Source organism: Strix uralensis, chromosome 22 (genome assembly GCF_047716275.1).
Source record: "Strix uralensis isolate ZFMK-TIS-50842 chromosome 22, bStrUra1, whole genome shotgun sequence".
Lineage (NCBI taxonomy): Eukaryota > Metazoa > Chordata > Aves > Strigiformes > Strigidae > Strix > Strix uralensis.
The window spans coordinates 5,332,149-5,345,985 of NC_133993.1; the positions used below are offsets into that span (position 1 = coordinate 5,332,149).

The 13,837-nt window shown below is 51.4% G+C and overlaps 1 pseudogene; it reads left to right on the forward strand.

The window, feature by feature from the left end:
* The first annotated feature begins 5,763 nt into the window (after positions 1-5,763).
* On the forward strand, positions 5,764-13,385 carry LOC141953440 (feather keratin Cos1-2-like; annotated as a pseudogene).
* Positions 13,386-13,837: the final 452 nt, after the last annotated feature.

Genomic DNA, 13,837 nt, shown 5'->3' on the forward strand with positions numbered 1-13,837 from the left:
TTCTGGAAGGCAAAACACAGCCCATAGCATTAGGTGGGATGTTTTGCATTCAGGATGAGCTTGTCAGATAATAACCACCTCTACAAGGGATGCCTCTGTCAGCCTGGGGCAGTAAAGGTCCAGGATAAAAGCCAGCCCAGCTCCTCGCTCTCTCATTCCTTCTCTTGCCTCCTTCTCCTTGAGCACCAGGTGAGTCTGAGGTCCCTTCTCCTTCTCTTCTTTCTCGCAAAGCATGTCTCAGTTCAGTGAACCTGTCAGCTGAGACCAGCTTTGTTCTAAACCATATCATTGCGCTGCTTGTCATGGGCGATGGGAGCGGGTAGAGTTTCAGCTTGGAGGGAGTCTGGAATAGTACTGAGGAGACTTCTGGACTCAGGGGTAGACAGTAGCCACATAGGAGCTGGTGGCTTCTTTTCAACTCTGGCAGGACGAGATCAAGAAGCCCTTCATACATCTCTGCACACTGTCCTACTACAGTGACAAGCTGCTCATCATGCATCCCTGTATTGTTCTTCCTCCCTGACCTCTATCACAGGTGCAAATTGGGTCCCAAGACATGTCCTGCTGCAGCCCTTGCGTGCCCTGCGAGCCCTGCTGCCGGCCCTGTGGCCCAACCCCACTGGCCAACAGCTGCAATGAGCCCTGTGTCAGGCAGTGCCAGAGCTCCACTGTCGTCATTGAGCCCTCCCCCGTGGTGGTGACCCTGCCCGGACCCATCCTCAGCTCCTTCCCACAGAACACCGTTGTGGGATCCTCCACCTCCGCTGCTGTTGGCAGCATCCTCAGCTGTGACGGAGTGCCCATCAACTCTGGGGGCTTTGACCTCTCCTGCATTACCAGCCGCTACTGTGGCAGAAGGTGCCCCCCCTGCTAAAGCCACTGGTGACAGCCCAGACAAGGACCACCACAAATCCAGAAGTTCATGCTGGACTGAGGACAGAGCTCCTGGCCAGTGATTTCAGAGAGTCTGAGCATCCTTCCAAGGGAGGGCAGATGGATGTCTCTGATAACATGGCCAAAGTCTAACTTCCTCTGCCTTCTAATCCCTCCCATGTCTTTCTTCTCTTCTGTTCTTCTGGGCTGTAAGACCCCCAGAGCAAGCTGGGGGATCTGCTGGCCCCTCTCCCTTTGTGATGATGGATCACTTCTGGGATCTCCACCATGGCCGACGGGCACAGACATTTGGTAGTTGCTGGTTCTGTCCCTGCTCTGTCTGCCTCCTCTCAAAGTGAACTCTTTTACCTCTTCAGAGTCATTAAAGCTTTCTGCATCCCAGCCTCTGCCTCCACATAATCCTTTCGTTGGTGAACATTGTATTGAGTTGCTGAGGAAGAAAGGCATTGCCTTGACTAGTGGGCGATCGTGTGGGGGACCAGGCAGATATTTCATCATTCGGAGAGGAAGGGGAGGATGGGACACATGGCAGTGGAGCACTCTCAGGCACTTTTTCTTCGAGCTGAGGAAGACATCCCTGACTCCTCCACAGTCAGTGACAATAGGGCTCTGCCTTCTGGCAGCTCTGCTCAGACACAAGCCCTTGGCCTCAGAGCATGACCTGCAGAAAGGAAACCTAACCACTGCTATCCCCTAGAGACGAGCCAAATGTTGCTGGAGGCTCTGAGAGGTCAGTAGCTCACAAGTTTGTGCAGAAGGGAGTTTTTCTTGCTTTAGTGCTGAGAAAAGAAGCTCAGTCAAAAGTTGTCTGCAAAGGATGCAGGAGAAGGGGTGATGTGAGAAAAATCCTTTAAAACAGCCCCAGAAGTTCTCCTCATCTTCCAACCTGTCCCCAGAATGAGGGGGTATGACCTACACTCAAGTGCAAGGATAGCAATGACAGGTCACCTCTACATCCTCCATCCCCCAAAGAGTTCACTGCACAGCCCAGCAGTTACACAGTTCAAAGGGCTAAGATGACCCTAAGGTAGATGAAATCAGCCTGTCCAGCCCTCACACCAGAGCCTTCCTGTCACTCACAGTCCCCCATCTCCCACCAGACAGGGCACCCCAAGGACAGCAGCCAGTGCCCAAGCCCCCATGGTACATCTGTGCTGCCTGGCCATCCCCCAGGCATGAGGCAGCTGTCTCCAAGGGTGGGTCTTCTCGTGGCAGGCCCATGAGGTAGGGCACGAGAAGGGCTCCAAGGACCAGCAGAGTGCACTGGGGAGAGCAGGTCCTCTGGATCCCAGCACATGACCACGTAACAACAGGAGAGTCCACAAGGTGGTTCAGACTATTTTCCAGTAGTGTAATAATAACACAATTCCAGGAAGGAGCGTTGCCCCGTGACATGCTATTTATGTTTTCCATCGTACTTTGAACTCTGACCTCTGAGGGACACATCCCAGAGCAGGTACTCTAAGAGACAGGCCTGCAGGAAAAGCTGAAGAAACAATGTGCAGCAGGGAATAACAGAAAGCAAAGAGCAGCAGCAAGGAACAGGTGAACAAACAGCCACAAGCTCCTGCCTTCCCTGCCCCCTCACCAGAGTTAATGGGCAGAAGAACCATGTAATCCATGGTGAAAACAAAAGGACCTGAGACTCTGCCACCACATTCTCCTTCCTCTCAAACCACTGACACTCTCCCCTCCTGGAAGAAATTTTGAATTGCAAAGCTATAATTGCCCAGGGGAAGCAGAGCTGCCAGGAGAGAGCTGAGAGCCCCTTCCCCCAAGCTCAGCCTTGCACAGACACATCCCCTCCCTCCCCTGGCTTCTTGCTCACCCAAGGAAGCTCCCTGCAGCAGGGTGTTTTGCACAGCACAGAGGTACATGGCACTGTCAGAGAGACCTTGACTTCCTCCAGCTACAGGACACTCTATTTCCCTGTGGTGTTCAGCAACGTGGTGAGACGGCTGCTCTGCCTGGAGCCAGCTGCTGCTTGATACGAGAGACACTGGGGAGCTTGGACTTTCCTCTGCTGGTACCAGAGCAAACCTCCAATGTCAGAGATCTGGTATGTGCAGTTGGTCTGGAAGGTGTCTCTATGCCTCACTGTGACTTGTCCTTCCTGCTGGGTGACTGTGGTCTGCCCCATGGTGCCTAGAAGAAAGGGAAGATCAGCAGCTTTGCTAGGAAAAGCTCTGGGAAGAAAACAAGGAATGGATGCAAAACCCTGGAGGAGAAGGTTCCATGTCCCTTGCCCTACAGGAATATCATGAGGCCTGGACACAGCAAGGTGGAGACTAATTATGGGCTGGAGCTCAGAGCTCTCATACCAGTATGGACCCTGAAGAGAGCTGTGCTGTGTCCCTGCTCCTTCTCCCTGGTGTCTGACTTAAGAGAGGAGCAGAGAACAGCTTGTTGTGCCTCATCTTTATGTTCTCTGACCAGCAGCCCTCCAGCAGGTTGAGATATCGAAGAAAATTCATCCTGCTTCCCTGTCATCTCAGAGGCCTCCTAGCTCCCTGAGAACATGCAATGCTGAGCCCAATGTGGGAAAGAGGGAACCCTGGCTGTGATGTCAACCAGCAGGAAACTGGAGGCCATGGCAGGTATGTGCCAGCCAAGAGGCAGAATGGGACACCCTATTGATGTCAGTGGGTTGAGGGCTTTAAAGTCCTGGTAGCAGCATTGACAGTTTCTGCTAATTAGTGGTGGAAGGGTGAAATTTTGGAGTTCATAGAGAGCTGAGAATGACAGCAGGTGGATCATAAGAGAGACACAGAGAGAGAGAAATGGATTGAAGCAGACAAAATACAGAATACAGGGTCTCATCTATCTCCTCTCTCTATTCTCTTCTTGTTTCAAACAGTAAGAGCATCCTGAGCAAACATTTCCTAATGTTTTCCTATTGTGCAAGAGTAGTTCCCCACATCATCTTGATGAGGCTGGTGATGGTTTCCACAGGGAAAGAAGTATTTTTTTATAGAAATCCAGGACTTACTCAGCAGTTTCCCCAGGAAGGACGTGAGGATGACATATCTGAGGTGCATGTCGAGACCAACCGACCTGTTTGCTGAGTGAGAGAGAGTCAGAAAAGCACCTTCCAGCCCCGAGATAACAGAGCTGCAGGAAACGACTCTGTTGGGGGAACAAAGGAAGAAGTGGGGGAGGGAAATGATCTGTTCTTCCTGTGTTTGAAATGCTCCTTCTGGGTTTCTCCCTCCTCCAGCAGGAACACCTGTGGCTCCCTCAGCCAAGGGCATTCTCAGCATCTCCACAGTGAGAGGCCCTGGGGGCTCTGGGGGTCCCAGTTGTGGGAAGAAGCTGTTCCAGGTGAGCTCACAGTGGAGTCCTCACCTCCCCAGCTAGAATCGCTTGCTCTTCTGCACAGCCACTGCTGGGCCATCTGGGAGGTCAGGGGTTTCTTCCCTGCTGAGGTTTCACATCTTCCCTTGGGGTCCTCAGCTCTCTGGGGATGTTGCTATTTCTTCTGGGAACAGAACCCTCCTTCATTTCTGTCACTTGTCCCCTGTCCTTCATCAGCTTCCTGGGAGCAACATCATTTCCCTAAACCCACGGCAATAGGAGATGAACCGTGCTGTGCAGCACCGAGGGGCTCTGCCTGTGTCTTGTTCTGGTGGGGTAACCTACAGGGAAGAGAGGAACTTGGGTTCAGCAAGGCTGCTGGATGCCACAAACCCAGAGGTGACAAGACAACCTATTCTGTAGGGGAAGGGGTGAAGGGTCATCTGGAAACAGGATGAGGGATCAGTGCATCTCCCAGACACATACCCAGGGAGCACATTGGGCACCCACTGGAGTGCTGCACTGTGAGGAGTGGGGATGGGGCAGCCCTGCACCCCAGAGCTGAAAGGGCATGCAAAGGGATGGGGGGTGGGCAGGTGGAGACCCCTACTGCCACCCCCTTTCCAGATCAACTCCAGAGTGATCCCATCCACCAGTCACAACAAAGATAACTTCCTGTTCATTTTGGTTGTGTCATATGGGTTTTGCTCCAGAAAACCTCCACAATGAGGTGAATAACGATCCAGGTAATGATAATGGCAACAATAAGCACATTCTCATGGAAGTGCTGCACCTCTTCATGCTGTAAAAGAAGATTTCTAGAGAAGTGGAGGGTCCTAATTTCAACACAATCTTTCCCAGGTGGAAAAGCAGGCTGAAGCTTACCCTCCAACGGGCTGCTGAAATGGATCTGCCTTCTTAGGCTTTGCAGCAGATGTAAGAGCTGTACAGGAAGATGAAGATTTCTGCATTTCTGCTGAGAGGAGAAGAGTCATAATCCTCAACCTGCAACTATCCTTGCTGACCCCAGGGCCACATCACTGGGAGTCTCTCCTTTCTTTATGTTTGTGACTCCTCTCTCAACATCCTTAATACTCACTTTTTCTGACTTTCTGCACTTGGGTCCATCATAGTGTCTGCCCCTACACCTCCCTAGCACAACTCTAGGATGCAGCTCTCCGACACCTGAAGAATGACACTTCAAGCCCTGCAGATCCCGACTGTCCCTTTTAAATCCTCCAGGCAGTATCAGCTTTCTCCTCTATCCAAACTAAAGTACCTCAGGAACCAGTGTATCTCCCTGCCTGCCTGTAGTGGCCCACAGTAACCAGAAGATGATTGTTCCTGGAGGAGTTAGGGATCCGCATGGCAGCTGACCTGAGTAGGCACGGACGCGTGCTGTGCTGTGCTCTATATATCACTTGGCACTCGGCAATAATGCCATGATCACATCCTCATCTTTATCTAGGAGTGAAACACCATGTTTTCATGCAAAACTTACTTTGCTCAACAGTAGAAATGATGAACAGACTTGCCTATTTGTAAGAAAATCCCATGAAAATTCCAAAGATGACAATGTCATTGAATCAGAACTGGGAGGATTTCCACCATGTGACAAACCCCAACTCAAGGTCTGTTTCATGATCCATAACTGAGATTTGCCAGAATCTGAAGGGATATAATGTTACTGATGTTATCCCCCTTTTCCTTTTTGTCTTATATCTAGCTAATGGTATTTTTATCAACACTTTATGGAGCTGCAGTTTCATCCTTACTGGGATCCATCTATATCCATGATCCAACCACATGGGTAAAACCAAAATACATTCCTAATTTCCGCTATAAATTTCCCCTGTTTCAGACTGTGTCCATTGCCTTTCTATCACTATGCTCAAGCAGAGTTTTGCTCCCTCTGGCTTCCTCCAATCATCCTCCAAGTTTGACTCCTCTCTTCAACCTCTAGTCAAGATTAGAAGATGAAAAATCTCTCCCTTTAGAATCTCATTTGAAGGCTGAAGAAGGCAATTTCTCTCAGCCTCTCCTCATGTCTCATGTCACAGAATCACAGAATTGTTAAATTTGGAAGGTACATGTGAAGGTCACCTGCTCCAATCCCCTGCTCAGGAAGGTTCACCTAGAGCTGGGTTGTCAGGACCATGTTCAAGATGTTTTTTGAATGCCTCCAAGGATGGAGACTCCACAACCTCTCTGGGCATCCTCTGCCAGTGCTTCCTCATCCTGACAGTCAAACATTGTTTCCTGATGTTCAGACGGAGCCTCCTGTGTTTCACTTTGTGCCCAATGCCTCTTGTCCAGTCACAGCGCACCATGGAGAAGAGCCTTCTTCACAGACTCGCTTCTGATATTTGTACATGTTGATGGGATCTTCCCTGAGACTCCTCTGTGCTGAACAGTCCCAGCTCTCTTAGCTGGGATCTCCATACGAGACATGCTCCAGGCTCTTCATCACCTAAGTAGCCTGTGGCTTGACTGTCTCCAGTACAGCTGTGACATACAGTTCTCAGTGAAAACACACATGCTTACACCCTCTGATTTAACTCAACACTCACATTTGTTCATCCCCCAAATACCAGCATGGGCCCTCAGCCCACCTAATAGCCCTGCCTGGAGCCTGGGTCCTCTCACCCAGCACCTGGGGTTCCTCCTTCTCTCTGGCTAGGCCAGCCTGATGTTCACTGGCAAAAAGATTTGTGAAATCTCCCACTCCTCTCACCATCATCCCCACTCTTGGATCCCTCAAACATTACCATGGCTTGGTAATATCAGCCTGTCTAGCAGCCATGAGTGGGCCCTGGGCTCCCTTACCCACCTCTGTCTCAGACTTCAGATACAGCTTTTCTGCCCACTCCCTGAAATATGCTGCCAATTCCACATACACACCCATGACCATCGGGTTCATTTCACAAAGAAAAATGAGAAACACACTGAGGTCCCTCCAGTCACTGGTTCTTAGACCTGCCACACATACACGTGCAGTGTGGTCCCTGCAGTTGCTGACAGCAAGATGTATGACCCCTCTGTCATGTCCTTCCTTCTCCAGTTGATGGCACCCAGACCTTACATTCCAGTCCCTCCAGCTGCTGGTGCAGAGGGTGATAGGCTCTATGACGAGTGACCCTTCTCCAGTTGCTGGCACTTAGATCTTACAGCACACAGCCTGGTGATTCAGCTACTGGCCCCAAGGCCTACAATCCCTATGGGCATTGGTTGGTTGTTCAGTTACTGGCACCCAGCTCTCTCTTTCACACCAGTCTCTGCAGTTACTGCACTCAGAACTTACAGCACTCACACACAGAAAATGGAGTGAAACTACACATAAGTGTGGTCAAGAAAGGATTTAATAAGACAAGGGGGATGGTTGTGATCAGGAACAGGGAACATCCCAACATGTGCTCTGACTGAACCCTGCTTCTGTGCCACTGGCTCCTTTTTTCCTTCCTCCCCTCTATTGCCTCCCCTTGCTCCTCCCCAGTCCCCTCTTCCCCACCAACTTTGACCCTTCCCCTAAGCATTATTTCATAACTGTTGCCTAGTCTGGCATCCCAAATCTTCAGGTTCCTCTTGTCACTTCTTGTCACTTACAAAGCTCAGCCTCAAACACTTCAAAGCTGCACCTGCAGTTCCCTGATGGCCCATCAGTTAGAGGCTGAAGAGCTCTGGTCTCCCTCCTTGTCTCCCTCATCACTTCCTGAGAGACTGCTGTCATTGTGTGCCTTGTTTATCACTTTCCCTTTGACTTGTTCTTCCCTTTGAAAGGGAAGGGGAACTTGATCAGACAGCCTCAGTGAACCAGGTGGTCTCAACTTCCAAATGTTCTAACAGGATCCTCTGATGAAGTTCGTCAGGTGTGCGACTTCCTCAAGAAGCTGAAAGGCTCCTGTCCCCTGAGACAATTGGGTGTCTTGTGTCAAGGCTTTGGGGTGAAACCCCATGGCAATTCTGGGGAGTCATTAGAGCTGAAAGAGACCTGAAAAGCGAACAGAGAATTGAACAGAGAATCTGGTCCAATGCCTGACCGATGAGTCTTGCTCACATGTTGAGGCTTTCACTGATCCCCAGATGTAGAGCTAGGAGGACATCTTCCCTCCTTTGCCTCCTTTGGCTGGGACTTTAAACCAGAGGAGCAGTTATGTGTCTTCCCATGAGCCTCCTCCTCCAGCAGTGGTTATTGGTGGATGCTGAGGAAGAGTAACATTGGGACAAGCAGCTGGGATACTTCTCCTGAATACTCACAGATGTGTCTCACTCACTTTCAGCAGCTCAAGGGTGTTCCCAAATCTGCTGTGGCAAAGCACCCTCTTGGCAAGGAAGGCCAACAGCAGCCTGGGCTGCAGTAGGAAGAGCATCACCAGCAGGACAAGGGGCTTGATCCTTCCTCTCTACTCATCACTGGTGAGGCCACCTCTGGAGTGCTGGGTCCAGTTCTGGCTCCCCAGTACAAGAAAGATAGCTGAATGAGCCCAGCAAAATGGTGCAGGGACTGGAGCAGCTTTCCTATGAGGACAGGCTGAGCGGGCTGGCAGTGTTCAGCCTGGGGAAGAGAAGGCTCGAGGGGGATCTTGGCAGTCTCTGTAAATACCTAATGGGAGGGAATGAAGAAGAGAGACTTCCCAGTAGTGCACACTGACAGGAGCAGAGGTAGTTGACACCAGTTTAAAAAAAAGAACTTAACATGGTCCTGGGCAACCTGCTCTATCTGACCCAGCTTGAACAGGGGCTGCATGATCTCAGAAGGTGCCTTCCAACCCATCCAGTTCTGTGATTCATTGCAATATGCCCAGATTTCCTCCCTGCTGCACAGGCTGGGCAGGCAGAGACCCAGCCTCACCCCAGCACCAGTGTGCAGTTCCTGGGCAGGCTGAGCTCAGAGCTACACCCAAGCAGTGGTGGGGAGGGAGTCGCTCCCCAGCACACACCCTCCCCTTCCTGCGCAGTGCTGCACACTGAGGGCACAGATGTGGAATCGGCACACAGAGACAGAGAGCGCTGTCCTGGAGCTCGGCATTCCCCACACACAGAAGCACCTGGGAGTCCTCTGCAGACAACACAGAGGAGAACTTCCCTGAATCCACACGAGCTTTGTACTCGCTCAACCCCAGCAGCATTGGAGGGGACTGGTTTGGGAGCTGCTGGTAACAGTAGATGTCGGGGTTGGAATAGCTGGTGGAGAAATCAAAGTAGAGTGTTGTGTTGTGTCCTGCCTGGATGGCCCTTTCTGGAGGGGATTGGAGCACGGAGTCCTTCTGCACGTGACCTGTAAAGGCAAAAAGGAATTTTAACACTCCTTGCATTGAGCCAGCCTTCTCCTGACAATTTTGGCCATTTCTACACAGGCTGAAAGCATTTTGTCAAACATGTCTGTGAGAGGAGTTTCCATTTCTGGTGTTGGACTCTACCCTAGCAGCTCTGTCTTTCTCGAAACACCTGTGCAAAAACAACCCCTAGAAAGGTACTTGTGAACACTGACAGGGATGTGCAGAGTCTTACTCCTCCCTCCATTCCCTCACAGTTGACATGTCCCTGATGATTCTCCATTCCCACCTGCAGTCCCTGCTCTGCCTACAGAATCAGTCCCGGTTCCCTGCAGAGTCACAGCTCAAATTTCCCCTTTCAAGGGGAAAGGAAGGAGTGTCTGTGATGAACATCTCCTGCCATCCATTGCCCAGCCAGGTCACAGGGACCTGCACCCACTTCTTTCAGGGTTGGAGACAGGCACCTTTGCAGTCCTTATTGTCACTTCATAGTGTCTGAAAGGAGGCAGAAGCAGGAACAGCCAAAAGCACCTGGAAGCAGGAGTCTAACTCTCTGTCTCCACAGGGGTTTTCTCTCCCTTCTTCCCTGACCACAGATGAGGCCCTTCAAGGGAAATGTCTGTGGAAACAGCATGTGCTACAAACATCCTACCCAGTCAGACACATCACCTCTCTTGTGCAGGACATCCAGCACAACCTTCTGTTTCACTCCCCATCCCCATTTGTCAGGGGCTGTCTGCCCCCAGAAGGGTGAGAAGAGAGGATCATCTTATAAATATATTTCTGCATAGAAGGGGATCAGACTTCTTATGGGATGCAGTGGAAAGAAATTTGGGGAATTGTGCAAGACATGGGATGCTTAGGGGAAGGAGCAGAGACAAGCAGAGGGAAGGATCAAGGCAGTTTGTCCTGGAGCAGGCATGGGAGGAGAGCTGGAAACAGGGACAAGAGGGGCCAATCCCATGTGAACGTGGGGCTGATCCATGTGCTGGCCTGGCCATGCCTGTTGCTCTGCCTTGTTTGTCCCCCTGCCAGTAGTTCCCTTAAAAGAGTTACAAAGTCCAGCTGGGACAGACAGCAGGGCTGATCCTTCACTCTGTGCCTTGGAAGCCTCTGACCATGGGCTTTGAAGAGCTGTGTCAGCTACTTGAGTCACACAGGGTTCCCCAGGGACTGCCTGGAGTCTCTTTCCAGAGGTGTCCTTCCAGGTCTTAATAAGCTCAGACCTTCAGCCCCCTAGAGTAACTCAGAAAATCTCTTTCTGACTCGCTTATCAAGTAGGAGCCTGGCATCCCTTGAGGCTGCGGTCAGTGTGTCCAGTCCAAATTTTTACTGTGTCTACTGGGCTTCAAGTCCAAAGATTCTGAATCTTGTCAAACAGGCTCATGGTCTCAACACAGAGCCACTGTGGGGAGTGATTGAAGGTGCCTCTGACCTTGACATCCCCTTCTCCTTTCGCTGTGGAGCTTGAACTCCTGATTCTATAATGCAAGCCAGGAACATTTTGAAAGCTCCATGACAGCCTATAGCTGGAGGATGTTGTTTTTCATTGTATATCGGAGCTTTTACAAAGTAACGAAATGTGAAACCCCTTCTGGCTGTTCTTTTCTAAGAAATGTTTTGCATTAGCAACTCAGCCCTGGAGTCCCTGTGGGGATAGGGCAGAGGAAAGTACCTGCTCGGGGTTCCCTTGGCTGTCCTAGAGGGGAAACTCCGAAGGCTGAACAGGGGCCTTGTATGTTCCGTGTCAGCAGAGGCCAGTCCCTGTGGCAGGGCCGAGGGCTGCCCAGCTGCCCGTGGACAGAAGGAGCTTTGCTGCCCAATGCCCTGGGCAGAGCAGAAAGGTGCTGCTCCTTGCCAGAAGCCAGTGGGGCCAATGGCTGCAATTGCTCTTGCCCGGGCACCGCTAGGTAGGAATACAACCAACCACGGAGTCTTCTGGGGACAAATGCAGCAGGGCTAGAGCATTCAGGTGAAAGACAAGACCCCAGGCATGCCCAATTGTTTGTGTGCGTGCAGACTGCACAGAAAGGGGATAAGTCTGAACAGGCCAGAATTATTTCCTGAGGGCATGTACTGGGTCTGGCTGAGCCGGAATTGGTTTTCCCCTATAGCAGCCCTCATGGTGCTGTGTTTTATGTTGGGAGCTGGCAGGGTGTTGATAGCACACTGGTGTTGTCGCTACTGCTGAGTAGTGCTTACACAGAACCAAGGCTCTTTCCGACATTTTCCCCCCTCTGTGGGACGGGGTGGGCAAGATCTTGAGGGGGGACACAACCAGGACAGCTGACCCGAACTGACCAAAGGGATATTCCAGACCATATGACGTCTCCACAAGTATAAAGCTGGGAAAAAGGAGGAAGGGGGTGGGGTCACCTTGGTCCTCCGAGGCAACCACTATGGGTTGTGGAGCCCTGCTTCCTGAGAAGGCCCGGCATCACCTGTTAATGGGAAGTAGAGAATGAATCTGTCTTCTCTTTTTGCTTCCGCGCGCAGAACTTTGCTTCGCTTTGCTTATATTAAAACTGCTTTTGTTTTCCCACAAGGGTTGGTTTTTTTCTATCTTATTTTCTTTCCCCTCTTTGCCCTGTTGAGAAAAAAAGGGGGAAGGGGGGGAAGTGATAGAGCGACTTGGTGGGTACCTGGCATTTACCCAAGGTCAAACCACCACAGGGCAGTTTAGGCAGGCTGGGGTAAAAATGTAGCAGCACAACACAAACAGCGGGGGAGGCAACAAGAAGTGACCATCAGTATGAGCTGAGGAGGGAAGGAAAGAGATGAACCAGATGTGGCACATCCCAAGGCCATTGCATCCAACTGAGAATGGCTGGAACTTCTTCCTGGGAATGACACTTCAAACAGCCCCACCAGAGTGACCCAGACTGACATCATTCGCCTGCTCTGGAATCATCCAGCACTTGAGCTGACTCTTGTGCCTGCACTGCTGCATTCCTGACTAAAAAAAACCAGAGGCCTTTCATCGCCATGCTCAGAAAAAGACTTCACTGGGGAATGGACATGGCACAAACCTGGAAATGAAAAGGAGCAGTGCAGGAAATGAAAGCACAGCCCATATCATTAGCTGCGATGGTTTGCATTCAGGATGAGCTTGTTCAGAAAATTGTTACCTCTGCAAAGGTGCCTCTGGTCCTGCGGCAGTGAAGGGCAGGTATAAAAGGCAGCCCAAGTCCCTGCTCTCTCATGCACTTCTCTTGGCTCCTTCTGCTTGGGAACCAGGTGAGTCTGAAGCCCTTTCTCCTCCTCTTCCAAAGGGAGATCTGCACTTGAGAGACATCCCAGCTGACATTGCTCTGTCCTGTCCTGGGATTTTCTTGTCATGACAGAGGGAAGAGGGGAGGAGGTTCTGTTTAGAGAAAGGCTGGGATGTGGCTGAGGTGGTTTTGGTTTCTGAATAAAGAGAGGGCTTCCCCAGACAAGACTACTCTTTGTGGGGCAATGAAGACCACGTGTCTCCTGGCAGAGCTTCTATCCCCCACTCAGCAGTGGCCTTGACTCCTTGGTGACAGAGTAACCAGGCAGCTCCTCACCTACCCTTGTGCTCTGCTTCCTCCCTGACCTCTCTCCCAGGTGTACATCCCCACTGAAGACATGTCCTGCTACAACCCATGCCTGCCGTGCCTGCCATGCCGGCCCTGTGGCCCGACCCCGCTGGCCAACAGCTGCAATGAGCCCTGTGTCAGGCAGTGCCAGGACTCCACTGTCGCCATCCAGCCCTCCCCCGTGGTGGTGACCCTGCCTGGCCCCATCCTCAGCTCCTTCCCACAGAACACCGTTGTGGGCTCCTCCACCTCCGCTGCCGTTGGCAGCATCCTCAGCTGTGACGGAGTGCCCATCAACTCTGGGGGCTTTGACCTCTCCTGCATTACCAGCCGCTACTGTGGCAGAAGGTGCCCCCCCTGCTAAAGGTGCTGGCAAATCCCAAGCGAGAAATCTTCATGTGCAGGGCACAGGATTGGTCTTTTCAATGTTGTTTTCAGGATAGCTGAATGGCTTTGATTTCTCTCCCTTTGGTTTGTTTATATTCCCATTGACAGCAACATGTCTCCAAGGCCAGCCTGGTGGGGACCATGTATCTCCTCTCCCTCTATGGGGCATGCAGATGGACATCATGCAGGAACTTCTCCTTAACCAAGAACCACAGACTCTTGCCTTCCCCTGGGGCTCCCTGCACTGCTGTCCTCCCCTCGGAGTGACTTTGTTTCTCTCTTTCGGCTCATTAAAGTTCTGCTGCATTCAAGCCTCGCCTCCATGTCGTCCTTCCCCATGTAGACACTCCCCAAGCCTCCAAAGGGGAAGGGTCTTACTCTGGTGGAAAAGGGGGTGAGGGAAAAAGGAGACCCTTCTCCATTCACAGC